General features: G+C 52.8%; 55 non-coding genes across 55 annotated transcripts; 25 read left to right on the plus strand and 30 right to left on the minus strand.

Annotated features, from left to right (window-relative positions):
* Positions 1 to 488: 488 nt before the first annotated feature.
* Positions 489 to 560, minus strand: Trnad-guc (transfer RNA aspartic acid (anticodon GUC)). Its single transcript has one exon. It is a non-coding gene; the product is annotated as a tRNA-Asp (tRNA).
* Positions 561 to 667: 107 nt separating this feature from the next.
* On the minus strand, positions 668 to 759 carry Trnai-uau (transfer RNA isoleucine (anticodon UAU)). The gene is given in 2 exon segments: positions 668 to 703; positions 722 to 759. It is a non-coding gene; the product is annotated as a tRNA-Ile (tRNA).
* Positions 760 to 1,137: 378 nt separating this feature from the next.
* Positions 1,138 to 1,210, plus strand: Trnar-acg (transfer RNA arginine (anticodon ACG)). The gene has a single exon. It is a non-coding gene; the product is annotated as a tRNA-Arg (tRNA).
* A 783-nt stretch (positions 1,211 to 1,993) lies between these two features.
* Positions 1,994 to 2,065, minus strand: Trnad-guc (transfer RNA aspartic acid (anticodon GUC)). Its single transcript has one exon. It is a non-coding gene; the product is annotated as a tRNA-Asp (tRNA).
* A 107-nt stretch (positions 2,066 to 2,172) lies between these two features.
* Trnai-uau (transfer RNA isoleucine (anticodon UAU)) lies at positions 2,173 to 2,264 on the minus strand. The gene is given in 2 exon segments: positions 2,173 to 2,208; positions 2,227 to 2,264. It is a non-coding gene; the product is annotated as a tRNA-Ile (tRNA).
* A 378-nt stretch (positions 2,265 to 2,642) lies between these two features.
* On the plus strand, positions 2,643 to 2,715 carry Trnar-acg (transfer RNA arginine (anticodon ACG)). The gene has a single exon. It is a non-coding gene; the product is annotated as a tRNA-Arg (tRNA).
* Positions 2,716 to 3,498: 783 nt separating this feature from the next.
* Positions 3,499 to 3,570, minus strand: Trnad-guc (transfer RNA aspartic acid (anticodon GUC)). The gene has a single exon. It is a non-coding gene; the product is annotated as a tRNA-Asp (tRNA).
* A 107-nt stretch (positions 3,571 to 3,677) lies between these two features.
* Trnai-uau (transfer RNA isoleucine (anticodon UAU)) lies at positions 3,678 to 3,769 on the minus strand. The gene is given in 2 exon segments: positions 3,678 to 3,713; positions 3,732 to 3,769. It is a non-coding gene; the product is annotated as a tRNA-Ile (tRNA).
* A 378-nt stretch (positions 3,770 to 4,147) lies between these two features.
* Positions 4,148 to 4,220, plus strand: Trnar-acg (transfer RNA arginine (anticodon ACG)). Its single transcript has one exon. It is a non-coding gene; the product is annotated as a tRNA-Arg (tRNA).
* A 783-nt stretch (positions 4,221 to 5,003) lies between these two features.
* Trnad-guc (transfer RNA aspartic acid (anticodon GUC)) lies at positions 5,004 to 5,075 on the minus strand. Its single transcript has one exon. It is a non-coding gene; the product is annotated as a tRNA-Asp (tRNA).
* A 107-nt stretch (positions 5,076 to 5,182) lies between these two features.
* Trnai-uau (transfer RNA isoleucine (anticodon UAU)) lies at positions 5,183 to 5,274 on the minus strand. The gene is given in 2 exon segments: positions 5,183 to 5,218; positions 5,237 to 5,274. It is a non-coding gene; the product is annotated as a tRNA-Ile (tRNA).
* A 378-nt stretch (positions 5,275 to 5,652) lies between these two features.
* Trnar-acg (transfer RNA arginine (anticodon ACG)) lies at positions 5,653 to 5,725 on the plus strand. Its single transcript has one exon. It is a non-coding gene; the product is annotated as a tRNA-Arg (tRNA).
* Positions 5,726 to 6,012: 287 nt separating this feature from the next.
* Positions 6,013 to 6,084, plus strand: Trnam-cau (transfer RNA methionine (anticodon CAU)). The gene has a single exon. It is a non-coding gene; the product is annotated as a tRNA-Met (tRNA).
* Positions 6,085 to 6,508: 424 nt separating this feature from the next.
* Positions 6,509 to 6,580, minus strand: Trnad-guc (transfer RNA aspartic acid (anticodon GUC)). Its single transcript has one exon. It is a non-coding gene; the product is annotated as a tRNA-Asp (tRNA).
* Positions 6,581 to 6,687: 107 nt separating this feature from the next.
* Positions 6,688 to 6,779, minus strand: Trnai-uau (transfer RNA isoleucine (anticodon UAU)). Its single transcript is given in 2 exon segments — positions 6,688 to 6,723; positions 6,742 to 6,779. It is a non-coding gene; the product is annotated as a tRNA-Ile (tRNA).
* A 378-nt stretch (positions 6,780 to 7,157) lies between these two features.
* Trnar-acg (transfer RNA arginine (anticodon ACG)) lies at positions 7,158 to 7,230 on the plus strand. The gene has a single exon. It is a non-coding gene; the product is annotated as a tRNA-Arg (tRNA).
* A 287-nt stretch (positions 7,231 to 7,517) lies between these two features.
* Trnam-cau (transfer RNA methionine (anticodon CAU)) lies at positions 7,518 to 7,589 on the plus strand. Its single transcript has one exon. It is a non-coding gene; the product is annotated as a tRNA-Met (tRNA).
* A 424-nt stretch (positions 7,590 to 8,013) lies between these two features.
* Trnad-guc (transfer RNA aspartic acid (anticodon GUC)) lies at positions 8,014 to 8,085 on the minus strand. Its single transcript has one exon. It is a non-coding gene; the product is annotated as a tRNA-Asp (tRNA).
* Positions 8,086 to 8,192: 107 nt separating this feature from the next.
* On the minus strand, positions 8,193 to 8,284 carry Trnai-uau (transfer RNA isoleucine (anticodon UAU)). The gene is given in 2 exon segments: positions 8,193 to 8,228; positions 8,247 to 8,284. It is a non-coding gene; the product is annotated as a tRNA-Ile (tRNA).
* A 378-nt stretch (positions 8,285 to 8,662) lies between these two features.
* Trnar-acg (transfer RNA arginine (anticodon ACG)) lies at positions 8,663 to 8,735 on the plus strand. Its single transcript has one exon. It is a non-coding gene; the product is annotated as a tRNA-Arg (tRNA).
* A 287-nt stretch (positions 8,736 to 9,022) lies between these two features.
* Positions 9,023 to 9,094, plus strand: Trnam-cau (transfer RNA methionine (anticodon CAU)). The gene has a single exon. It is a non-coding gene; the product is annotated as a tRNA-Met (tRNA).
* Positions 9,095 to 9,518: 424 nt separating this feature from the next.
* Trnad-guc (transfer RNA aspartic acid (anticodon GUC)) lies at positions 9,519 to 9,590 on the minus strand. Its single transcript has one exon. It is a non-coding gene; the product is annotated as a tRNA-Asp (tRNA).
* Positions 9,591 to 9,697: 107 nt separating this feature from the next.
* On the minus strand, positions 9,698 to 9,789 carry Trnai-uau (transfer RNA isoleucine (anticodon UAU)). Its single transcript is given in 2 exon segments — positions 9,698 to 9,733; positions 9,752 to 9,789. It is a non-coding gene; the product is annotated as a tRNA-Ile (tRNA).
* A 378-nt stretch (positions 9,790 to 10,167) lies between these two features.
* On the plus strand, positions 10,168 to 10,240 carry Trnar-acg (transfer RNA arginine (anticodon ACG)). The gene has a single exon. It is a non-coding gene; the product is annotated as a tRNA-Arg (tRNA).
* Positions 10,241 to 10,527: 287 nt separating this feature from the next.
* On the plus strand, positions 10,528 to 10,599 carry Trnam-cau (transfer RNA methionine (anticodon CAU)). The gene has a single exon. It is a non-coding gene; the product is annotated as a tRNA-Met (tRNA).
* A 424-nt stretch (positions 10,600 to 11,023) lies between these two features.
* Trnad-guc (transfer RNA aspartic acid (anticodon GUC)) lies at positions 11,024 to 11,095 on the minus strand. Its single transcript has one exon. It is a non-coding gene; the product is annotated as a tRNA-Asp (tRNA).
* A 107-nt stretch (positions 11,096 to 11,202) lies between these two features.
* Trnai-uau (transfer RNA isoleucine (anticodon UAU)) lies at positions 11,203 to 11,294 on the minus strand. The gene is given in 2 exon segments: positions 11,203 to 11,238; positions 11,257 to 11,294. It is a non-coding gene; the product is annotated as a tRNA-Ile (tRNA).
* A 378-nt stretch (positions 11,295 to 11,672) lies between these two features.
* Positions 11,673 to 11,745, plus strand: Trnar-acg (transfer RNA arginine (anticodon ACG)). The gene has a single exon. It is a non-coding gene; the product is annotated as a tRNA-Arg (tRNA).
* Positions 11,746 to 12,032: 287 nt separating this feature from the next.
* Trnam-cau (transfer RNA methionine (anticodon CAU)) lies at positions 12,033 to 12,104 on the plus strand. The gene has a single exon. It is a non-coding gene; the product is annotated as a tRNA-Met (tRNA).
* A 424-nt stretch (positions 12,105 to 12,528) lies between these two features.
* Trnad-guc (transfer RNA aspartic acid (anticodon GUC)) lies at positions 12,529 to 12,600 on the minus strand. The gene has a single exon. It is a non-coding gene; the product is annotated as a tRNA-Asp (tRNA).
* A 107-nt stretch (positions 12,601 to 12,707) lies between these two features.
* Trnai-uau (transfer RNA isoleucine (anticodon UAU)) lies at positions 12,708 to 12,799 on the minus strand. Its single transcript is given in 2 exon segments — positions 12,708 to 12,743; positions 12,762 to 12,799. It is a non-coding gene; the product is annotated as a tRNA-Ile (tRNA).
* Positions 12,800 to 13,177: 378 nt separating this feature from the next.
* Positions 13,178 to 13,250, plus strand: Trnar-acg (transfer RNA arginine (anticodon ACG)). The gene has a single exon. It is a non-coding gene; the product is annotated as a tRNA-Arg (tRNA).
* A 287-nt stretch (positions 13,251 to 13,537) lies between these two features.
* Positions 13,538 to 13,609, plus strand: Trnam-cau (transfer RNA methionine (anticodon CAU)). The gene has a single exon. It is a non-coding gene; the product is annotated as a tRNA-Met (tRNA).
* Positions 13,610 to 14,033: 424 nt separating this feature from the next.
* Positions 14,034 to 14,105, minus strand: Trnad-guc (transfer RNA aspartic acid (anticodon GUC)). Its single transcript has one exon. It is a non-coding gene; the product is annotated as a tRNA-Asp (tRNA).
* Positions 14,106 to 14,212: 107 nt separating this feature from the next.
* On the minus strand, positions 14,213 to 14,304 carry Trnai-uau (transfer RNA isoleucine (anticodon UAU)). The gene is given in 2 exon segments: positions 14,213 to 14,248; positions 14,267 to 14,304. It is a non-coding gene; the product is annotated as a tRNA-Ile (tRNA).
* Positions 14,305 to 14,682: 378 nt separating this feature from the next.
* On the plus strand, positions 14,683 to 14,755 carry Trnar-acg (transfer RNA arginine (anticodon ACG)). The gene has a single exon. It is a non-coding gene; the product is annotated as a tRNA-Arg (tRNA).
* A 287-nt stretch (positions 14,756 to 15,042) lies between these two features.
* On the plus strand, positions 15,043 to 15,114 carry Trnam-cau (transfer RNA methionine (anticodon CAU)). Its single transcript has one exon. It is a non-coding gene; the product is annotated as a tRNA-Met (tRNA).
* Positions 15,115 to 15,538: 424 nt separating this feature from the next.
* On the minus strand, positions 15,539 to 15,610 carry Trnad-guc (transfer RNA aspartic acid (anticodon GUC)). The gene has a single exon. It is a non-coding gene; the product is annotated as a tRNA-Asp (tRNA).
* Positions 15,611 to 15,717: 107 nt separating this feature from the next.
* On the minus strand, positions 15,718 to 15,809 carry Trnai-uau (transfer RNA isoleucine (anticodon UAU)). The gene is given in 2 exon segments: positions 15,718 to 15,753; positions 15,772 to 15,809. It is a non-coding gene; the product is annotated as a tRNA-Ile (tRNA).
* Positions 15,810 to 16,187: 378 nt separating this feature from the next.
* Trnar-acg (transfer RNA arginine (anticodon ACG)) lies at positions 16,188 to 16,260 on the plus strand. Its single transcript has one exon. It is a non-coding gene; the product is annotated as a tRNA-Arg (tRNA).
* A 287-nt stretch (positions 16,261 to 16,547) lies between these two features.
* Trnam-cau (transfer RNA methionine (anticodon CAU)) lies at positions 16,548 to 16,619 on the plus strand. Its single transcript has one exon. It is a non-coding gene; the product is annotated as a tRNA-Met (tRNA).
* Positions 16,620 to 17,043: 424 nt separating this feature from the next.
* Trnad-guc (transfer RNA aspartic acid (anticodon GUC)) lies at positions 17,044 to 17,115 on the minus strand. The gene has a single exon. It is a non-coding gene; the product is annotated as a tRNA-Asp (tRNA).
* A 107-nt stretch (positions 17,116 to 17,222) lies between these two features.
* On the minus strand, positions 17,223 to 17,314 carry Trnai-uau (transfer RNA isoleucine (anticodon UAU)). The gene is given in 2 exon segments: positions 17,223 to 17,258; positions 17,277 to 17,314. It is a non-coding gene; the product is annotated as a tRNA-Ile (tRNA).
* Positions 17,315 to 17,692: 378 nt separating this feature from the next.
* Trnar-acg (transfer RNA arginine (anticodon ACG)) lies at positions 17,693 to 17,765 on the plus strand. Its single transcript has one exon. It is a non-coding gene; the product is annotated as a tRNA-Arg (tRNA).
* A 287-nt stretch (positions 17,766 to 18,052) lies between these two features.
* On the plus strand, positions 18,053 to 18,124 carry Trnam-cau (transfer RNA methionine (anticodon CAU)). The gene has a single exon. It is a non-coding gene; the product is annotated as a tRNA-Met (tRNA).
* Positions 18,125 to 18,548: 424 nt separating this feature from the next.
* Positions 18,549 to 18,620, minus strand: Trnad-guc (transfer RNA aspartic acid (anticodon GUC)). The gene has a single exon. It is a non-coding gene; the product is annotated as a tRNA-Asp (tRNA).
* Positions 18,621 to 18,727: 107 nt separating this feature from the next.
* On the minus strand, positions 18,728 to 18,819 carry Trnai-uau (transfer RNA isoleucine (anticodon UAU)). The gene is given in 2 exon segments: positions 18,728 to 18,763; positions 18,782 to 18,819. It is a non-coding gene; the product is annotated as a tRNA-Ile (tRNA).
* Positions 18,820 to 19,197: 378 nt separating this feature from the next.
* On the plus strand, positions 19,198 to 19,270 carry Trnar-acg (transfer RNA arginine (anticodon ACG)). The gene has a single exon. It is a non-coding gene; the product is annotated as a tRNA-Arg (tRNA).
* Positions 19,271 to 19,557: 287 nt separating this feature from the next.
* Positions 19,558 to 19,629, plus strand: Trnam-cau (transfer RNA methionine (anticodon CAU)). The gene has a single exon. It is a non-coding gene; the product is annotated as a tRNA-Met (tRNA).
* Positions 19,630 to 20,053: 424 nt separating this feature from the next.
* Positions 20,054 to 20,125, minus strand: Trnad-guc (transfer RNA aspartic acid (anticodon GUC)). Its single transcript has one exon. It is a non-coding gene; the product is annotated as a tRNA-Asp (tRNA).
* A 107-nt stretch (positions 20,126 to 20,232) lies between these two features.
* Positions 20,233 to 20,324, minus strand: Trnai-uau (transfer RNA isoleucine (anticodon UAU)). The gene is given in 2 exon segments: positions 20,233 to 20,268; positions 20,287 to 20,324. It is a non-coding gene; the product is annotated as a tRNA-Ile (tRNA).
* Positions 20,325 to 20,702: 378 nt separating this feature from the next.
* Trnar-acg (transfer RNA arginine (anticodon ACG)) lies at positions 20,703 to 20,775 on the plus strand. Its single transcript has one exon. It is a non-coding gene; the product is annotated as a tRNA-Arg (tRNA).
* A 287-nt stretch (positions 20,776 to 21,062) lies between these two features.
* On the plus strand, positions 21,063 to 21,134 carry Trnam-cau (transfer RNA methionine (anticodon CAU)). Its single transcript has one exon. It is a non-coding gene; the product is annotated as a tRNA-Met (tRNA).
* A 424-nt stretch (positions 21,135 to 21,558) lies between these two features.
* On the minus strand, positions 21,559 to 21,630 carry Trnad-guc (transfer RNA aspartic acid (anticodon GUC)). The gene has a single exon. It is a non-coding gene; the product is annotated as a tRNA-Asp (tRNA).
* Positions 21,631 to 21,737: 107 nt separating this feature from the next.
* On the minus strand, positions 21,738 to 21,829 carry Trnai-uau (transfer RNA isoleucine (anticodon UAU)). The gene is given in 2 exon segments: positions 21,738 to 21,773; positions 21,792 to 21,829. It is a non-coding gene; the product is annotated as a tRNA-Ile (tRNA).
* Between the last annotated feature and the right edge of the window lie 272 nt (positions 21,830 to 22,101).

Consider the following 22,101-nt stretch of genomic DNA (forward strand, 5'->3'; position numbering starts at 1 on the left):
GGCGCAGTGGAAGCTTGCTGGGCCCATAACCCAGAGGTCCGTGGATCGAAACCACGCTCTGCTAAAATTATTTCTTTTGCAGACTGTGTCGAGCTCGATTATTACGCCCACAGCGTCGGCTGGGGTGCCTTGATTCAGCGTTAACAGCAAACCCAGTAATTCTGAAGTGTGAAGAATGCGAGAACCACTTCCTAAGATGTAGCATTTTTTAAGATTTTGCACCAACTACACTCCTTGATCGCAAAGTTAATGCTCTTACGACCCCCATACGCGCAACACTCGAACAGGTTTGTGAGATAAAAATCGCATCTCCCCGGCGGGGAATCGAACCCCGGTCTCCCGCGTGACCGGCGGCGATACTAACCACTATACTACCGAGGATGCGATGTAAACAGGTGCATGTGTGCGAGAGATATGGTGCAAGTAGCCGCAAACGTCCTACACTAAGTTCGGAGAGTGAAAAAGCAGCAATTAAAAATCGGATGTGCCTCCCCGGCGGGGAATCGAACCCCGGTCTCCCGCGTGACAGGCGGGGATACTAACCACTATACTACCGAGGAAGACGCAGCTAGCGTCTCGAATGCACAATTATGTTACTCAAATAGCTGATACATCTCAAACCTAGCCTCCTGTTGCTGTCAGAGACAGCTGCTAAGAAATAAAAGTATGCCCCAGGTGAGGCTCGAACTCACAACCCCGGCATTGCTCACGGCTACTGCCTTATAAGTACCGTGCGCTAACCAATTGCGCCACTGGGGCTACGACACAGAGTTCTCAGTTAGCGGTATTCACTTTGCTGCAAACCAGTGGTGGCCACAGAAACATACGATCGCCACCTGATGCCATACTGCGACTTTGGCACCTGACTACCAATGCTTCGTGCTATTCTTGTTTCATATGCTACGCTTACATGCACATCAACCGGCTCTGGTCGTCGAGAAAACGCGGGAAAACGCGCGCCTTGCCTTCTGCTACCTGTCGAACAGCGAGAGCAGATGCGTGGCAAGCTCTAAGCTCTGCAGGCGCACTGCGGCCACGCAGCTGGACGAGAGGTACCTTCCTTGGGAGCTTGCTCAGCCATGGAGAACACGTTTCTTCGCCAATTGCACTTGCCTCGTAGAAAGAAATGCTGCCACTGGCCCTGTGGCGCAACGGATAACGCGTCTGACTACGGATCAGAAGATTCCAGGTTCGAATCCTGGCAGGGTCGGCATTTTGTTGGTTGCCGACGCGTAGCTGGGCAGTGGATTTCGTATGTCGACGCATCGTGGAGTGCTTTGTTACTCCTGTGCATCTCGCAGCTGCATGTCGAGTCAATCGTGGTAAATATCGCAGCCTGCAAGCGTCAGCGTAGCGTCAGTCGAGCAAAGTCGAGACAAGTCAAGCTGAGAGCTGTGGGAGATGATACGCAATTAAGTACAGGCGTGTGAAAGCGACGCAGACAACGCTTTCCAAGTGTCCCACGTCACGTGGCGAAGAGCCAGCGCAACCCCAGCCAGCAGAGTGGCGCAGTGGAAGCTTGCTGGGCCCATAACCCAGAGGTCCGTGGATCGAAACCACGCTCTGCTAAAATTATTTCTTTTGCAGACTGTGTCGAGCTCGATTATTACGCCCACAGCGTCGGCTGGGGTGCCTTGATTCAGCGTTAACAGCAAACCCAGTAATTCTGAAGTGTGAAGAATGCGAGAACCACTTCCTAAGATGTAGCATTTTTTAAGATTTTGCACCAACTACACTCCTTGATCGCAAAGTTAATGCTCTTACGACCCCCATACGCGCAACACTCGAACAGGTTTGTGAGATAAAAATCGCATCTCCCCGGCGGGGAATCGAACCCCGGTCTCCCGCGTGACCGGCGGCGATACTAACCACTATACTACCGAGGATGCGATGTAAACAGGTGCCTGTGTGCGAGAGATATGGTGCAAGTAGCCGCAAACGTCCTACACTAAGTTCGGAGAGTGAAAAAGCAGCAATTAAAAATCGGATGTGCCTCCCCGGCGGGGAATCGAACCCCGGTCTCCCGCGTGACAGGCGGGGATACTAACCACTATACTACCGAGGAAGACGCAGCTAGCGTCTCGAATGCACAATTATGTTACTCAAATAGCTGATACATCTCAAACCTAGCCTCCTGTTGCTGTCAGAGACAGCTGCTAAGAAATAAAAGTATGCCCCAGGTGAGGCTCGAACTCACAACCCCGGCATTGCTCACGGCTACTGCCTTATAAGTACCGTGCGCTAACCAATTGCGCCACTGGGGCTACGACACAGTGTTCTCAGTTAGCGGTATTCACTTTGCTGCAAACCAGTGGTGGCCACAGAAACATACGATCGCCACCTGATGCCATACTGCGACTTTGGCACCTGACTACCAATGCTTCGTGCTATTCTTGTTTCATATGCTACGCTTACATGCACATCAACCGGCTCTGGTCGTCGAGAAAACGCGGGAAAACGCGCGCCTTGCCTTCTGCTACCTGTCGAACAGCGAGAGCAGATGCGTGGCAAGCTCTAAGCTCTGCAGGCGCACTGCGGCCACGCAGCTGGACGAGAGGTACCTTCCTTGGGAGCTTGCTCAGCCATGGAGAACACGTTTCTTCGCCAATTGCACTTGCCTCGTAGAAAGAAATGCTGCCACTGGCCCTGTGGCGCAACGGATAACGCGTCTGACTACGGATCAGAAGATTCCAGGTTCGAATCCTGGCAGGGTCGGCATTTTGTTGGTTGCCGACGCGTAGCTGGGCAGTGGATTTCGTATGTCGACGCATCGTGGAGTGCTTTGTTACTCCTGTGCATCTCGCAGCTGCATGTCGAGTCAATCGTGGTAAATATCGCAGCCTGCAAGCGTCAGCGTAGCGTCAGTCGAGCAAAGTCGAGACAAGTCAAGCTGAGAGCTGTGGGAGATGATACGCAATTAAGTACAGGCGTGTGAAAGCGACGCAGACAACGCTTTCCAAGTGTCCCACGTCACGTGGCGAAGAGCCAGCGCAACCCCAGCCAGCAGAGTGGCGCAGTGGAAGCTTGCTGGGCCCATAACCCAGAGGTCCGTGGATCGAAACCACGCTCTGCTAAAATTATTTCTTTTGCAGACTGTGTCGAGCTCGATTATTACGCCCACAGCGTCGGCTGGGGTGCCTTGATTCAGCGTTAACAGCAAACCCAGTAATTCTGAAGTGTGAAGAATGCGAGAACCACTTCCTAAGATGTAGCATTTTTTAAGATTTTGCACCAACTACACTCCTTGATCGCAAAGTTAATGCTCTTACGACCCCCATACGCGCAACACTCGAACAGGTTTGTGAGATAAAAATCGCATCTCCCCGGCGGGGAATCGAACCCCGGTCTCCCGCGTGACCGGCGGCGATACTAACCACTATACTACCGAGGATGCGATGTAAACAGGTGCATGTGTGCGAGAGATATGGTGCAAGTAGCCGCAAACGTCCTACACTAAGTTCGGAGAGTGAAAAAGCAGCAATTAAAAATCGGATGTGCCTCCCCGGCGGGGAATCGAACCCCGGTCTCCCGCGTGACAGGCGGGGATACTAACCACTATACTACCGAGGAAGACGCAGCTAGCGTCTCGAATGCACAATTATGTTACTCAAATAGCTGATACATCTCAAACCTAGCCTCCTGTTGCTGTCAGAGACAGCTGCTAAGAAATAAAAGTATGCCCCAGGTGAGGCTCGAACTCACAACCCCGGCATTGCTCACGGCTACTGCCTTATAAGTACCGTGCGCTAACCAATTGCGCCACTGGGGCTACGACACAGAGTTCTCAGTTAGCGGTATTCACTTTGCTGCAAACCAGTGGTGGCCACAGAAACATACGATCGCCACCTGATGCCATACTGCGACTTTGGCACCTGACTACCAATGCTTCGTGCTATTCTTGTTTCATATGCTACGCTTACATGCACATCAACCGGCTCTGGTCGTCGAGAAAACGCGGGAAAACGCGCGCCTTGCCTTCTGCTACCTGTCGAACAGCGAGAGCAGATGCGTGGCAAGCTCTAAGCTCTGCAGGCGCACTGCGGCCACGCAGCTGGACGAGAGGTACCTTCCTTGGGAGCTTGCTCAGCCATGGAGAACACGTTTCTTCGCCAATTGCACTTGCCTCGTAGAAAGAAATGCTGCCACTGGCCCTGTGGCGCAACGGATAACGCGTCTGACTACGGATCAGAAGATTCCAGGTTCGAATCCTGGCAGGGTCGGCATTTTGTTGGTTGCCGACGCGTAGCTGGGCAGTGGATTTCGTATGTCGACGCATCGTGGAGTGCTTTGTTACTCCTGTGCATCTCGCAGCTGCATGTCGAGTCAATCGTGGTAAATATCGCAGCCTGCAAGCGTCAGCGTAGCGTCAGTCGAGCAAAGTCGAGACAAGTCAAGCTGAGAGCTGTGGGAGATGATACGCAATTAAGTACAGGCGTGTGAAAGCGACGCAGACAACGCTTTCCAAGTGTCCCACGTCACGTGGCGAAGAGCCAGCGCAACCCCAGCCAGCAGAGTGGCGCAGTGGAAGCTTGCTGGGCCCATAACCCAGAGGTCCGTGGATCGAAACCACGCTCTGCTAAAATTATTTCTTTTGCAGACTGTGTCGAGCTCGATTATTACGCCCACAGCGTCGGCTGGGGTGCCTTGATTCAGCGTTAACAGCAAACCCAGTAATTCTGAAGTGTGAAGAATGCGAGAACCACTTCCTAAGATGTAGCATTTTTTAAGATTTTGCACCAACTACACTCCTTGATCGCAAAGTTAATGCTCTTACGACCCCCATACGCGCAACACTCGAACAGGTTTGTGAGATAAAAATCGCATCTCCCCGGCGGGGAATCGAACCCCGGTCTCCCGCGTGACCGGCGGCGATACTAACCACTATACTACCGAGGATGCGATGTAAACAGGTGCCTGTGTGCGAGAGATATGGTGCAAGTAGCCGCAAACGTCCTACACTAAGTTCGGAGAGTGAAAAAGCAGCAATTAAAAATCGGATGTGCCTCCCCGGCGGGGAATCGAACCCCGGTCTCCCGCGTGACAGGCGGGGATACTAACCACTATACTACCGAGGAAGACGCAGCTAGCGTCTCGAATGCACAATTATGTTACTCAAATAGCTGATACATCTCAAACCTAGCCTCCTGTTGCTGTCAGAGACAGCTGCTAAGAAATAAAAGTATGCCCCAGGTGAGGCTCGAACTCACAACCCCGGCATTGCTCACGGCTACTGCCTTATAAGTACCGTGCGCTAACCAATTGCGCCACTGGGGCTACGACACAGTGTTCTCAGTTAGCGGTATTCACTTTGCTGCAAACCAGTGGTGGCCACAGAAACATACGATCGCCACCTGATGCCATACTGCGACTTTGGCACCTGACTACCAATGCTTCGTGCTATTCTTGTTTCATATGCTACGCTTACATGCACATCAACCGGCTCTGGTCGTCGAGAAAACGCGGGAAAACGCGCGCCTTGCCTTCTGCTACCTGTCGAACAGCGAGAGCAGATGCGTGGCAAGCTCTAAGCTCTGCAGGCGCACTGCGGCCACGCAGCTGGACGAGAGGTACCTTCCTTGGGAGCTTGCTCAGCCATGGAGAACACGTTTCTTCGCCAATTGCACTTGCCTCGTAGAAAGAAATGCTGCCACTGGCCCTGTGGCGCAACGGATAACGCGTCTGACTACGGATCAGAAGATTCCAGGTTCGAATCCTGGCAGGGTCGGCATTTTGTTGGTTGCCGACGCGTAGCTGGGCAGTGGATTTCGTATGTCGACGCATCGTGGAGTGCTTTGTTACTCCTGTGCATCTCGCAGCTGCATGTCGAGTCAATCGTGGTAAATATCGCAGCCTGCAAGCGTCAGCGTAGCGTCAGTCGAGCAAAGTCGAGACAAGTCAAGCTGAGAGCTGTGGGAGATGATACGCAATTAAGTACAGGCGTGTGAAAGCGACGCAGACAACGCTTTCCAAGTGTCCCACGTCACGTGGCGAAGAGCCAGCGCAACCCCAGCCAGCAGAGTGGCGCAGTGGAAGCGTGCTGGGCCCATAACCCAGAGGTCCGTGGATCGAAACCACGCTCTGCTAAAATTATTTCTTTTGCAGACTGTGTCGAGCTCGATTATTACGCCCACAGCGTCGGCTGGGGTGCCTTGATTCAGCGTTAACAGCAAACCCAGTAATTCTGAAGTGTGAAGAATGCGAGAACCACTTCCTAAGATGTAGCATTTTTTAAGATTTTGCACCAACTACACTCCTTGATCGCAAAGTTAATGCTCTTACGACCCCCATACGCGCAACACTCGAACAGGTTTGTGAGATAAAAATCGCATCTCCCCGGCGGGGAATCGAACCCCGGTCTCCCGCGTGACCGGCGGCGATACTAACCACTATACTACCGAGGATGCGATGTAAACAGGTGCCTGTGTGCGAGAGATATGGTGCAAGTAGCCGCAAACGTCCTACACTAAGTTCGGAGAGTGAAAAAGCAGCAATTAAAAATCGGATGTGCCTCCCCGGCGGGGAATCGAACCCCGGTCTCCCGCGTGACAGGCGGGGATACTAACCACTATACTACCGAGGAAGACGCAGCTAGCGTCTCGAATGCACAATTATGTTACTCAAATAGCTGATACATCTCAAACCTAGCCTCCTGTTGCTGTCAGAGACAGCTGCTAAGAAATAAAAGTATGCCCCAGGTGAGGCTCGAACTCACAACCCCGGCATTGCTCACGGCTACTGCCTTATAAGTACCGTGCGCTAACCAATTGCGCCACTGGGGCTACGACACAGAGTTCTCAGTTAGCGGTATTCACTTTGCTGCAAACCAGTGGTGGCCACAGAAACATACGATCGCCACCTGATGCCATACTGCGACTTTGGCACCTGACTACCAATGCTTCGTGCTATTCTTGTTTCATATGCTACGCTTACATGCACATCAACCGGCTCTGGTCGTCGAGAAAACGCGGGAAAACGCGCGCCTTGCCTTCTGCTACCTGTCGAACAGCGAGAGCAGATGCGTGGCAAGCTCTAAGCTCTGCAGGCGCACTGCGGCCACGCAGCTGGACGAGAGGTACCTTCCTTGGGAGCTTGCTCAGCCATGGAGAACACGTTTCTTCGCCAATTGCACTTGCCTCGTAGAAAGAAATGCTGCCACTGGCCCTGTGGCGCAACGGATAACGCGTCTGACTACGGATCAGAAGATTCCAGGTTCGAATCCTGGCAGGGTCGGCATTTTGTTGGTTGCCGACGCGTAGCTGGGCAGTGGATTTCGTATGTCGACGCATCGTGGAGTGCTTTGTTACTCCTGTGCATCTCGCAGCTGCATGTCGAGTCAATCGTGGTAAATATCGCAGCCTGCAAGCGTCAGCGTAGCGTCAGTCGAGCAAAGTCGAGACAAGTCAAGCTGAGAGCTGTGGGAGATGATACGCAATTAAGTACAGGCGTGTGAAAGCGACGCAGACAACGCTTTCCAAGTGTCCCACGTCACGTGGCGAAGAGCCAGCGCAACCCCAGCCAGCAGAGTGGCGCAGTGGAAGCGTGCTGGGCCCATAACCCAGAGGTCCGTGGATCGAAACCACGCTCTGCTAAAATTATTTCTTTTGCAGACTGTGTCGAGCTCGATTATTACGCCCACAGCGTCGGCTGGGGTGCCTTGATTCAGCGTTAACAGCAAACCCAGTAATTCTGAAGTGTGAAGAATGCGAGAACCACTTCCTAAGATGTAGCATTTTTTAAGATTTTGCACCAACTACACTCCTTGATCGCAAAGTTAATGCTCTTACGACCCCCATACGCGCAACACTCGAACAGGTTTGTGAGATAAAAATCGCATCTCCCCGGCGGGGAATCGAACCCCGGTCTCCCGCGTGACCGGCGGCGATACTAACCACTGTACTACCGAGGATGCGTTGTAAACAGGTGCCTGTGTGCGAGAGATATGGTGCAAGTAGCCGCAAACGTCCTACACTAAGTTCGGAGAGTGAAAAAGCAGCAATTAAAAATCGGATGTGCCTCCCCGGCGGGGAATCGAACCCCGGTCTCCCGCGTGACAGGCGGGGATACTAACCACTATACTACCGAGGAAGACGCAGCTAGCGTCTCGAATGCACAATTATGTTACTCAAATAGCTGATACATCTCAAACCTAGCCTCCTGTTGCTGTCAGAGACAGCTGCTAAGAAATAAAAGTATGCCCCAGGTGAGGCTCGAACTCACAACGCCGGCATTGCTCACGGCTACTGCCTTATAAGTACCGTGCGCTAACCAATTGCGCCACTGGGGCTACGACACAGTGTTCTCAGTTAGCGGTATTCACTTTGCTGCAAACCAGTGGTGGCCACAGAAACATACGATCGCCACCTGATGCCATACTGCGACTTTGGCACCTGACTACCAATGCTTCGTGCTATTCTTGTTTCATATGCTACGCTTACATGCACATCAACCGGCTCTGGTCGTCGAGAAAACGCGGGAAAACGCGCGCCTTGCCTTCTGCTACCTGTCGAACAGCGAGAGCAGATGCGTGGCAAGCTCTAAGCTCTGCAGGCGCACTGCGGCCACGCAGCTGGACGAGAGGTACCTTCCTTGGGAGCTTGCTCAGCCATGGAGAACACGTTTCTTCGCCAATTGCACTTGCCTCGTAGAAAGAAATGCTGCCACTGGCCCTGTGGCGCAACGGATAACGCGTCTGACTACGGATCAGAAGATTCCAGGTTCGAATCCTGGCAGGGTCGGCATTTTGTTGGTTGCCGACGCGTAGCTGGGCAGTGGATTTCGTATGTCGACGCATCGTGGAGTGCTTTGTTACTCCTGTGCATCTCGCAGCTGCATGTCGAGTCAATCGTGGTAAATATCGCAGCCTGCAAGCGTCAGCGTAGCGTCAGTCGAGCAAAGTCGAGACAAGTCAAGCTGAGAGCTGTGGGAGATGATACGCAATTAAGTACAGGCGTGTGAAAGCGACGCAGACAACGCTTTCCAAGTGTCCCACGTCACGTGGCGAAGAGCCAGCGCAACCCCAGCCAGCAGAGTGGCGCAGTGGAAGCGTGCTGGGCCCATAACCCAGAGGTCCGTGGATCGAAACCACGCTCTGCTAAAATTATTTCTTTTGCAGACTGTGTCGAGCTCGATTATTACGCCCACAGCGTCGGCTGGGGTGCCTTGATTCAGCGTTAACAGCAAACCCAGTAATTCTGAAGTGTGAAGAATGCGAGAACCACTTCCTAAGATGTAGCATTTTTTAAGATTTTGCACCAACTACACTCCTTGATCGCAAAGTTAATGCTCTTACGACCCCCATACGCGCAACACTCGAACAGGTTTGTGAGATAAAAATCGCATCTCCCCGGCGGGGAATCGAACCCCGGTCTCCCGCGTGACCGGCGGCGATACTAACCACTATACTACCGAGGATGCGATGTAAACAGGTGCCTGTGTGCGAGAGATATGGTGCAAGTAGCCGCAAACGTCCTACACTAAGTTCGGAGAGTGAAAAAGCAGCAATTAAAAATCGGATGTGCCTCCCCGGCGGGGAATCGAACCCCGGTCTCCCGCGTGACAGGCGGGGATACTAACCACTATACTACCGAGGAAGACGCAGCTAGCGTCTCGAATGCACAATTATGTTACTCAAATAGCTGATACATCTCAAACCTAGCCTCCTGTTGCTGTCAGAGACAGCTGCTAAGAAATAAAAGTATGCCCCAGGTGAGGCTCGAACTCACAACCCCGGCATTGCTCACGTCTACTGCCTTATAAGTACCGTGCGCTAACCAATTGCGCCACTGGGGCTACGACACAGTGTTCTCAGTTAGCGGTATTCACTTTGCTGCAAACCAGTGGTGGCCACAGAAACATACGATCGCCACCTGATGCCATACTGCGACTTTGGCACCTGACTACCAATGCTTCGTGCTATTCTTGTTTCATATGCTACGCTTACATGCACATCAACCGGCTCTGGTCGTCGAGAAAACGCGGGAAAACGCGCGCCTTGCCTTCTGCTACCTGTCGAACAGCGAGAGCAGATGCGTGGCAAGCTCTAAGCTCTGCAGGCGCACTGCGGCCACGCAGCTGGACGAGAGGTACCTTCCTTGGGAGCTTGCTCAGCCATGGAGAACACGTTTCTTCGCCAATTGCACTTGCCTCGTAGAAAGAAATGCTGCCACTGGCCCTGTGGCGCAACGGATAACGCGTCTGACTACGGATCAGAAGATTCCAGGTTCGAATCCTGGCAGGGTCGGCATTTTGTTGGTTGCCGACGCGTAGCTGGGCAGTGGATTTCGTATGTCGACGCATCGTGGAGTGCTTTGTTACTCCTGTGCATCTCGCAGCTGCATGTCGAGTCAATCGTGGTAAATATCGCAGCCTGCAAGCGTCAGCGTAGCGTCAGTCGAGCAAAGTCGAGACAAGTCAAGCTGAGAGCTGTGGGAGATGATACGCAATTAAGTACAGGCGTGTGAAAGCGACGCAGACAACGCTTTCCAAGTGTCCCACGTCACGTGGCGAAGAGCCAGCGCAACCCCAGCCAGCAGAGTGGCGCAGTGGAAGCGTGCTGGGCCCATAACCCAGAGGTCCGTGGATCGAAACCACGCTCTGCTAAAATTATTTCTTTTGCAGACTGTGTCGAGCTCGATTATTACGCCCACAGCGTCGGCTGGGGTGCCTTGATTCAGCGTTAACAGCAAACCCAGTAATTCTGAAGTGTGAAGAATGCGAGAACCACTTCCTAAGATGTAGCATTTTTTAAGATTTTGCACCAACTACACTCCTTGATCGCAAAGTTAATGCTCTTACGACCCCCATACGCGCAACACTCGAACAGGTTTGTGAGATAAAAATCGCATCTCCCCGGCGGGGAATCGAACCCCGGTCTCCCGCGTGACCGGCGGCGATACTAACCACTATACTACCGAGGATGCGATGTAAACAGGTGCCTGTGTGCGAGAGATATGGTGCAAGTAGCCGCAAACGTCCTACACTAAGTTCGGAGAGTGAAAAAGCAGCAATTAAAAATCGGATGTGCCTCCCCGGCGGGGAATCGAACCCCGGTCTCCCGCGTGACAGGCGGGGATACTAACCACTATACTACCGAGGAAGACGCAGCTAGCGTCTCGAATGCACAATTATGTTACTCAAATAGCTGATACATCTCAAACCTAGCCTCCTGTTGCTGTCAGAGACAGCTGCTAAGAAATAAAAGTATGCCCCAGGTGAGGCTCGAACTCACAACCCCGGCATTGCTCACGGCTACTGCCTTATAAGTACCGTGCGCTAACCAATTGCGCCACTGGGGCTACGACACAGTGTTCTCAGTTAGCGGTATTCACTTTGCTGCAAACCAGTGGTGGCCACAGAAACATACGATCGCCACCTGATGCCATACTGCGACTTTGGCACCTGACTACCAATGCTTCGTGCTATTCTTGTTTCATATGCTACGCTTACATGCACATCAACCGGCTCTGGTCGTCGAGAAAACGCGGGAAAACGCGCGCCTTGCCTTCTGCTACCTGTCGAACAGCGAGAGCAGATGCGTGGCAAGCTCTAAGCTCTGCAGGCGCACTGCGGCCACGCAGCTGGACGAGAGGTACCTTCCTTGGGAGCTTGCTCAGCCATGGAGAACACGTTTCTTCGCCAATTGCACTTGCCTCGTAGAAAGAAATGCTGCCACTGGCCCTGTGGCGCAACGGATAACGCGTCTGACTACGGATCAGAAGATTCCAGGTTCGAATCCTGGCAGGGTCGGCATTTTGTTGGTTGCCGACGCGTAGCTGGGCAGTGGATTTCGTATGTCGACGCATCGTGGAGTGCTTTGTTACTCCTGTGCATCTCGCAGCTGCATGTCGAGTCAATCGTGGTAAATATCGCAGCCTGCAAGCGTCAGCGTAGCGTCAGTCGAGCAAAGTCGAGACAAGTCAAGCTGAGAGCTGTGGGAGATGATACGCAATTAAGTACAGGCGTGTGAAAGCGACGCAGACAACGCTTTCCAAGTGTCCCACGTCACGTGGCGAAGAGCCAGCGCAACCCCAGCCAGCAGAGTGGCGCAGTGGAAGCGTGCTGGGCCCATAACCCAGAGGTCCGTGGATCGAAACCACGCTCTGCTAAAATTATTTCTTTTGCAGACTGTGTCGAGCTCGATTATTACGCCCACAGCGTCGGCTGGGGTGCCTTGATTCAGCGTTAACAGCAAACCCAGTAATTCTGAAGTGTGAAGAATGCGAGAACCACTTCCTAAGATGTAGCATTTTTTAAGATTTTGCACCAACTACACTCCTTGATCGCAAAGTTAATGCTCTTACGACCCCCATACGCGCAACACTCGAACAGGTTTGTGAGATAAAAATCGCATCTCCCCGGCGGGGAATCGAACCCCGGTCTCCCGCGTGACCGGCGGCGATACTAACCACTATACTACCGAGGATGCGATGTAAACAGGTGCCTGTGTGCGAGAGATATGGTGCAAGTAGCCGCAAACGTCCTACACTAAGTTCGGAGAGTGAAAAAGCAGCAATTAAAAATCGGATGTGCCTCCCCGGCGGGGAATCGAACCCCGGTCTCCCGCGTGACAGGCGGGGATACTAACCACTATACTACCGAGGAAGACGCAGCTAGCGTCTCGAATGCACAATTATGTTACTCAAATAGCTGATACATCTCAAACCTAGCCTCCTGTTGCTGTCAGAGACAGCTGCTAAGAAATAAAAGTATGCCCCAGGTGAGGCTCGAACTCACAACCCCGGCATTGCTCACGTCTACTGCCTTATAAGTACCGTGCGCTAACCAATTGCGCCACTGGGGCTACGACACAGTGTTCTCAGTTAGCGGTATTCACTTTGCTGCAAACCAGTGGTGGCCACAGAAACATACGATCGCCACCTGATGCCATACTGCGACTTTGGCACCTGACTACCAATGCTTCGTGCTATTCTTGTTTCATATGCTACGCTTACATGCACATCAACCGGCTCTGGTCGTCGAGAAAACGCGGGAAAACGCGCGCCTTGCCTTCTGCTACCTGTCGAACAGCGAGAGCAGATGCGTGGCAAGCTCTAAGCTCTGCAGGCGCACTGCGGCCACGCAGCTGGACGAGAGGTACCTTCCTTGGGAGCTTGCTCAGCCATGGAGAACACGTTTCTTCGCCAATTGCACTTGCCTCGTAGAAAGAAATGCTGCCACTGGCCCTGTGGCGCAACGGATAACGCGTCTGACTACGGATCAGAAGATTCCAGGTTCGAATCCTGGCAGGGTCGGCATTTTGTTGGTTGCCGACGCGTAGCTGGGCAGTGGATTTCGTATGTCGACGCATCGTGGAGTGCTTTGTTACTCCTGTGCATCTCGCAGCTGCATGTCGAGTCAATCGTGGTAAATATCGCAGCCTGCAAGCGTCAGCGTAGCGTCAGTCGAGCAAAGTCGAGACAAGTCAAGCTGAGAGCTGTGGGAGATGATACGCAATTAAGTACAGGCGTGTGAAAGCGACGCAGACAACGCTTTCCAAGTGTCCCACGTCACGTGGCGAAGAGCCAGCGCAACCCCAGCCAGCAGAGTGGCGCAGTGGAAGCGTGCTGGGCCCATAACCCAGAGGTCCGTGGATCGAAACCACGCTCTGCTAAAATTATTTCTTTTGCAGACTGTGTCGAGCTCGATTATTACGCCCACAGCGTCGGCTGGGGTGCCTTGATTCAGCGTTAACAGCAAACCCAGTAATTCTGAAGTGTGAAGAATGCGAGAACCACTTCCTAAGATGTAGCATTTTTTAAGATTTTGCACCAACTACACTCCTTGATCGCAAAGTTAATGCTCTTACGACCCCCATACGCGCAACACTCGAACAGGTTTGTGAGATAAAAATCGCATCTCCCCGGCGGGGAATCGAACCCCGGTCTCCCGCGTGACCGGCGGCGATACTAACCACTATACTACCGAGGATGCGATGTAAACAGGTGCCTGTGTGCGAGAGATATGGTGCAAGTAGCCGCAAACGTCCTACACTAAGTTCGGAGAGTGAAAAAGCAGCAATTAAAAATCGGATGTGCCTCCCCGGCGGGGAATCGAACCCCGGTCTCCCGCGTGACAGGCGGGGATACTAACCACTATACTACCGAGGAAGACGCAGCTAGCGTCTCGAATGCACAATTATGTTACTCAAATAGCTGATACATCTCAAACCTAGCCTCCTGTTGCTGTCAGAGACAGCTGCTAAGAAATAAAAGTATGCCCCAGGTGAGGCTCGAACTCACAACCCCGGCATTGCTCACGTCTACTGCCTTATAAGTACCGTGCGCTAACCAATTGCGCCACTGGGGCTACGACACAGTGTTCTCAGTTAGCGGTATTCACTTTGCTGCAAACCAGTGGTGGCCACAGAAACATACGATCGCCACCTGATGCCATACTGCGACTTTGGCACCTGACTACCAATGCTTCGTGCTATTCTTGTTTCATATGCTACGCTTACATGCACATCAACCGGCTCTGGTCGTCGAGAAAACGCGGGAAAACGCGCGCCTTGCCTTCTGCTACCTGTCGAACAGCGAGAGCAGATGCGTGGCAAGCTCTAAGCTCTGCAGGCGCACTGCGGCCACGCAGCTGGACGAGAGGTACCTTCCTTGGGAGCTTGCTCAGCCATGGAGAACACGTTTCTTCGCCAATTGCACTTGCCTCGTAGAAAGAAATGCTGCCACTGGCCCTGTGGCGCAACGGATAACGCGTCTGACTACGGATCAGAAGATTCCAGGTTCGAATCCTGGCAGGGTCGGCATTTTGTTGGTTGCCGACGCGTAGCTGGGCAGTGGATTTCGTATGTCGACGCATCGTGGAGTGCTTTGTTACTCCTGTGCATCTCGCAGCTGCATGTCGAGTCAATCGTGGTAAATATCGCAGCCTGCAAGCGTCAGCGTAGCGTCAGTCGAGCAAAGTCGAGACAAGTCAAGCTGAGAGCTGTGGGAGATGATACGCAATTAAGTACAGGCGTGTGAAAGCGACGCAGACAACGCTTTCCAAGTGTCCCACGTCACGTGGCGAAGAGCCAGCGCAACCCCAGCCAGCAGAGTGGCGCAGTGGAAGCGTGCTGGGCCCATAACCCAGAGGTCCGTGGATCGAAACCACGCTCTGCTAAAATTATTTCTTTTGCAGACTGTGTCGAGCTCGATTATTACGCCCACAGCGTCGGCTGGGGTGCCTTGATTCAGCGTTAACAGCAAACCCAGTAATTCTGAAGTGTGAAGAATGCGAGAACCACTTCCTAAGATGTAGCATTTTTTAAGATTTTGCACCAACTACACTCCTTGATCGCAAAGTTAATGCTCTTACGACCCCCATACGCGCAACACTCGAACAGGTTTGTGAGATAAAAATCGCATCTCCCCGGCGGGGAATCGAACCCCGGTCTCCCGCGTGACCGGCGGCGATACTAACCACTATACTACCGAGGATGCGATGTAAACAGGTGCCTGTGTGCGAGAGATATGGTGCAAGTAGCCGCAAACGTCCTACACTAAGTTCGGAGAGTGAAAAAGCAGCAATTAAAAATCGGATGTGCCTCCCCGGCGGGGAATCGAACCCCGGTCTCCCGCGTGACAGGCGGGGATACTAACCACTATACTACCGAGGAAGACGCAGCTAGCGTCTCGAATGCACAATTATGTTACTCAAATAGCTGATACATCTCAAACCTAGCCTCCTGTTGCTGTCAGAGACAGCTGCTAAGAAATAAAAGTATGCCCCAGGTGAGGCTCGAACTCACAACCCCGGCATTGCTCACGTCTACTGCCTTATAAGTACCGTGCGCTAACCAATTGCGCCACTGGGGCTACGACACAGTGTTCTCAGTTAGCGGTATTCACTTTGCTGCAAACCAGTGGTGGCCACAGAAACATACGATCGCCACCTGATGCCATACTGCGACTTTGGCACCTGACTACCAATGCTTCGTGCTATTCTTGTTTCATATGCTACGCTTACATGCACATCAACCGGCTCTGGTCGTCGAGAAAACGCGGGAAAACGCGCGCCTTGCCTTCTGCTACCTGTCGAACAGCGAGAGCAGATGCGTGGCAAGCTCTAAGCTCTGCAGGCGCACTGCGGCCACGCAGCTGGACGAGAGGTACCTTCCTTGGGAGCTTGCTCAGCCATGGAGAACACGTTTCTTCGCCAATTGCACTTGCCTCGTAGAAAGAAATGCTGCCACTGGCCCTGTGGCGCAACGGATAACGCGTCTGACTACGGATCAGAAGATTCCAGGTTCGAATCCTGGCAGGGTCGGCATTTTGTTGGTTGCCGACGCGTAGCTGGGCAGTGGATTTCGTATGTCGACGCATCGTGGAGTGCTTTGTTACTCCTGTGCATCTCGCAGCTGCATGTCGAGTCAATCGTGGTAAATATCGCAGCCTGCAAGCGTCAGCGTAGCGTCAGTCGAGCAAAGTCGAGACAAGTCAAGCTGAGAGCTGTGGGAGATGATACGCAATTAAGTACAGGCGTGTGAAAGCGACGCAGACAACGCTTTCCAAGTGTCCCACGTCACGTGGCGAAGAGCCAGCGCAACCCCAGCCAGCAGAGTGGCGCAGTGGAAGCGTGCTGGGCCCATAACCCAGAGGTCCGTGGATCGAAACCACGCTCTGCTAAAATTATTTCTTTTGCAGACTGTGTCGAGCTCGATTATTACGCCCACAGCGTCGGCTGGGGTGCCTTGATTCAGCGTTAACAGCAAACCCAGTAATTCTGAAGTGTGAAGAATGCGAGAACCACTTCCTAAGATGTAGCATTTTTTAAGATTTTGCACCAACTACACTCCTTGATCGCAAAGTTAATGCTCTTACGACCCCCATACGCGCAACACTCGAACAGGTTTGTGAGATAAAAATCGCATCTCCCCGGCGGGGAATCGAACCCCGGTCTCCCGCGTGACCGGCGGCGATACTAACCACTATACTACCGAGGATGCGATGTAAACAGGTGCCTGTGTGCGAGAGATATGGTGCAAGTAGCCGCAAACGTCCTACACTAAGTTCGGAGAGTGAAAAAGCAGCAATTAAAAATCGGATGTGCCTCCCCGGCGGGGAATCGAACCCCGGTCTCCCGCGTGACAGGCGGGGATACTAACCACTATACTACCGAGGAAGACGCAGCTAGCGTCTCGAATGCACAATTATGTTACTCAAATAGCTGATACATCTCAAACCTAGCCTCCTGTTGCTGTCAGAGACAGCTGCTAAGAAATAAAAGTATGCCCCAGGTGAGGCTCGAACTCACAACCCCGGCATTGCTCACGTCTACTGCCTTATAAGTACCGTGCGCTAACCAATTGCGCCACTGGGGCTACGACACAGTGTTCTCAGTTAGCGGTATTCACTTTGCTGCAAACCAGTGGTGGCCACAGAAACATACGATCGCCACCTGATGCCATACTGCGACTTTGGCACCTGACTACCAATGCTTCGTGCTATTCTTGTTTCATATGCTACGCTTACATGCACATCAACCGGCTCTGGTCGTCGAGAAAACGCGGGAAAACGCGCGCCTTGCCTTCTGCTACCTGTCGAACAGCGAGAGCAGATGCGTGGCAAGCTCTAAGCTCTGCAGGCGCACTGCGGCCACGCAGCTGGACGAGAGGTACCTTCCTTGGGAGCTTGCTCAGCCATGGAGAACACGTTTCTTCGCCAATTGCACTTGCCTCGTAGAAAGAAATGCTGCCACTGGCCCTGTGGCGCAACGGATAACGCGTCTGACTACGGATCAGAAGATTCCAGGTTCGAATCCTGGCAGGGTCGGCATTTTGTTGGTTGCCGACGCGTAGCTGGGCAGTGGATTTCGTATGTCGACGCATCGTGGAGTGCTTTGTTACTCCTGTGCATCTCGCAGCTGCATGTCGAGTCAATCGTGGTAAATATCGCAGCCTGCAAGCGTCAGCGTAGCGTCAGTCGAGCAAAGTCGAGACAAGTCAAGCTGAGAGCTGTGGGAGATGATACGCAATTAAGTACAGGCGTGTGAAAGCGACGCAGACAACGCTTTCCAAGTGTCCCACGTCACGTGGCGAAGAGCCAGCGCAACCCCAGCCAGCAGAGTGGCGCAGTGGAAGCGTGCTGGGCCCATAACCCAGAGGTCCGTGGATCGAAACCACGCTCTGCTAAAATTATTTCTTTTGCAGACTGTGTCGAGCTCGATTATTACGCCCACAGCGTCGGCTGGGGTGCCTTGATTCAGCGTTAACAGCAAACCCAGTAATTCTGAAGTGTGAAGAATGCGAGAACCACTTCCTAAGATGTAGCATTTTTTAAGATTTTGCACCAACTACACTCCTTGATCGCAAAGTTAATGCTCTTACGACCCCCATACGCGCAACACTCGAACAGGTTTGTGAGATAAAAATCGCATCTCCCCGGCGGGGAATCGAACCCCGGTCTCCCGCGTGACCGGCGGCGATACTAACCACTATACTACCGAGGATGCGATGTAAACAGGTGCCTGTGTGCGAGAGATATGGTGCAAGTAGCCGCAAACGTCCTACACTAAGTTCGGAGAGTGAAAAAGCAGCAATTAAAAATCGGATGTGCCTCCCCGGCGGGGAATCGAACCCCGGTCTCCCGCGTGACAGGCGGGGATACTAACCACTATACTACCGAGGAAGACGCAGCTAGCGTCTCGAATGCACAATTATGTTACTCAAATAGCTGATACATCTCAAACCTAGCCTCCTGTTGCTGTCAGAGACAGCTGCTAAGAAATAAAAGTATGCCCCAGGTGAGGCTCGAACTCACAACCCCGGCATTGCTCACGTCTACTGCCTTATAAGTACCGTGCGCTAACCAATTGCGCCACTGGGGCTACGACACAGTGTTCTCAGTTAGCGGTATTCACTTTGCTGCAAACCAGTGGTGGCCACAGAAACATACGATCGCCACCTGATGCCATACTGCGACTTTGGCACCTGACTACCAATGCTTCGTGCTATTCTTGTTTCATATGCTACGCTTACATGCACATCAACCGGCTCTGGTCGTCGAGAAAACGCGGGAAAACGCGCGCCTTGCCTTCTGCTACCTGTCGAACAGCGAGAGCAGATGCGTGGCAAGCTCTAAGCTCTGCAGGCGCACTGCGGCCACGCAGCTGGACGAGAGGTACCTTCCTTGGGAGCTTGCTCAGCCATGGAGAACACGTTTCTTCGCCAATTGCACTTGCCTCGTAGAAAGAAATGCTGCCACTGGCCCTGTGGCGCAACGGATAACGCGTCTGACTACGGATCAGAAGATTCCAGGTTCGAATCCTGGCAGGGTCGGCATTTTGTTGGTTGCCGACGCGTAGCTGGGCAGTGGATTTCGTATGTCGACGCATCGTGGAGTGCTTTGTTACTCCTGTGCATCTCGCAGCTGCATGTCGAGTCAATCGTGGTAAATATCGCAGCCTGCAAGCGTCAGCGTAGCGTCAGTCGAGCAAAGTCGAGACAAGTCAAGCTGAGAGCTGTGGGAGATGATACGCAATTAAGTACAGGCGTGTGAAAGCGACGCAGACAACGCTTTCCAAGTGTCCCACGTCACGTGGCGAAGAGCCAGCGCAACCCCAGCCAGCAGAGTGGCGCAGTGGAAGCGTGCTGGGCCCATAACCCAGAGGTCCGTGGATCGAAACCACGCTCTGCTAAAATTATTTCTTTTGCAGACTGTGTCGAGCTCGATTATTACGCCCACAGCGTCGGCTGGGGTGCCTTGATTCAGCGTTAACAGCAAACCCAGTAATTCTGAAGTGTGAAGAATGCGAGAACCACTTCCTAAGATGTAGCATTTTTTAAGATTTTGCACCAACTACACTCCTTGATCGCAAAGTTAATGCTCTTACGACCCCCATACGCGCAACACTCGAACAGGTTTGTGAGATAAAAATCGCATCTCCCCGGCGGGGAATCGAACCCCGGTCTCCCGCGTGACCGGCGGCGATACTAACCACTATACTACCGAGGATGCGATGTAAACAGGTGCCTGTGTGCGAGAGATATGGTGCAAGTAGCCGCAAACGTCCTACACTAAGTTCGGAGAGTGAAAAAGCAGCAATTAAAAATCGGATGTGCCTCCCCGGCGGGGAATCGAACCCCGGTCTCCCGCGTGACAGGCGGGGATACTAACCACTATACTACCGAGGAAGACGCAGCTAGCGTCTCGAATGCACAATTATGTTACTCAAATAGCTGATACATCTCAAACCTAGCCTCCTGTTGCTGTCAGAGACAGCTGCTAAGAAATAAAAGTATGCCCCAGGTGAGGCTCGAACTCACTACCCCGGCATTGCTCACGGCTACTGCCTTATAAGTACCGTGCGCTAACCAATTGCGCCACTGGGGCTACGACACAGTGTTCTCAGTTAGCGGTATTCACTTTGCTGCAAACCAGTGGTGGCCACAGAAACATACGATCGCCACCTGATGCCATACTGCGACTTTGGCACCTGACTACCAATGCTTCGTGCTATTCTTGTTTCATATGCTACGCTTACATGCACATCAACCGGCTCTGGTCGTCGAGAAAACGCGGGAAAACGCGCGCCTTGCCTTCTGCTACCTGTCGAACAGCGAGAGCAGATGCGTGGCAAGCTCTAAGCTCTGCAGGCGCACTGCGGCCACGCAGCTGGACGAGAGGTACCTTCCTTGGGAGCTTGCTCAGCCATGGAGAACACGTTTCTTCGCCAATTGCACTTGCCTCGTAGAAAGAAATGCTGCCACTGGCCCTGTGGCGCAACGGATAACGCGTCTGACTACGGATCAGAAGATTCCAGGTTCGAATCCTGGCAGGGTCGGCATTTTGTTGGTTGCCGACGCGTAGCTGGGCAGTGGATTTCGTATGTCGACGCATCGTGGAGTGCTTTGTTACTCCTGTGCATCTCGCAGCTGCATGTCGAGTCAATCGTGGTAAATATCGCAGCCTGCAAGCGTCAGCGTAGCGTCAGTCGAGCAAAGTCGAGACAAGTCAAGCTGAGAGCTGTGGGAGATGATACGCAATTAAGTACAGGCGTGTGAAAGCGACGCAGACAACGCTTTCCAAGTGTCCCACGTCACGTGGCGAAGAGCCAGCGCAACCCCAGCCAGCAGAGTGGCGCAGTGGAAGCGTGCTGGGCCCATAACCCAGAGGTCCGTGGATCGAAACCACGCTCTGCTAAAATTATTTCTTTTGCAGACTGTGTCGAGCTCGATTATTACGCCCACAGCGTCGGCTGGGGTGCCTTGATTCAGCGTTAACAGCAAACCCAGTAATTCTGAAGTGTGAAGAATGCGAGAACCACTTCCTAAGATGTAGCATTTTTTAAGATTTTGCACCAACTACACTCCTTGATCGCAAAGTTAATGCTCTTACGACCCCCATACGCGCAACACTCGAACAGGTTTGTGAGATAAAAATCGCATCTCCCCGGGGGGGAATCGAACCCCGGTCTCCCGCGTGACCGGCGGCGATACTAACCACTATACTACCGAGGATGCGATGTAAACAGGTGCCTGTGTGCGAGAGATATGGTGCAAGTAGCCGCAAACGTCCTACACTAAGTTCGGAGAGTGAAAAAGCAGCAATTAAAAATCGGATGTGCCTCCCCGGCGGGGAATCGAACCCCGGTCTCCCGCGTGACAGGCGGGGATACTAACCACTATACTACCGAGGAAGACGCAGCTAGCGTCTCGAATGCACAATTATGTTACTCAAATAGCTGATACATCTCAAACCTAGCCTCCTGTTGCTGTCAGAGACAGCTGCTAAGAAATAAAAGTATGCCCCAGGTGAGGCTCGAACTCACAACCCCGGCATTGCTCACGGCTACTGCCTTATAAGTACCGTGCGCTAACCAATTGCGCCACTGGGGCTACGACACAGTGTTCTCAGTTAGCGGTATTCACTTTGCTGCAAACCAGTGGTGGCCACAGAAACATACGATCGCCACCTGATGCCATACTGCGACTTTGGCACCTGACTACCAATGCTTCGTGCTATTCTTGTTTCATATGCTACGCTTACATGCACATCAACCGGCTCTGGTCGTCGAGAAAACGCGGGAAAACGCGCGCCTTGCCTTCTGCTACCTGTCGAACAGCGAGAGCAGATGCGTGGCAAGCTCTAAGCTCTGCAGGCGCACTGC

The sequence above is a fragment of the Schistocerca serialis genome, chromosome 9, assembly GCF_023864345.2.
Source record: "Schistocerca serialis cubense isolate TAMUIC-IGC-003099 chromosome 9, iqSchSeri2.2, whole genome shotgun sequence".
Lineage (NCBI taxonomy): Eukaryota > Metazoa > Arthropoda > Insecta > Orthoptera > Acrididae > Schistocerca > Schistocerca serialis.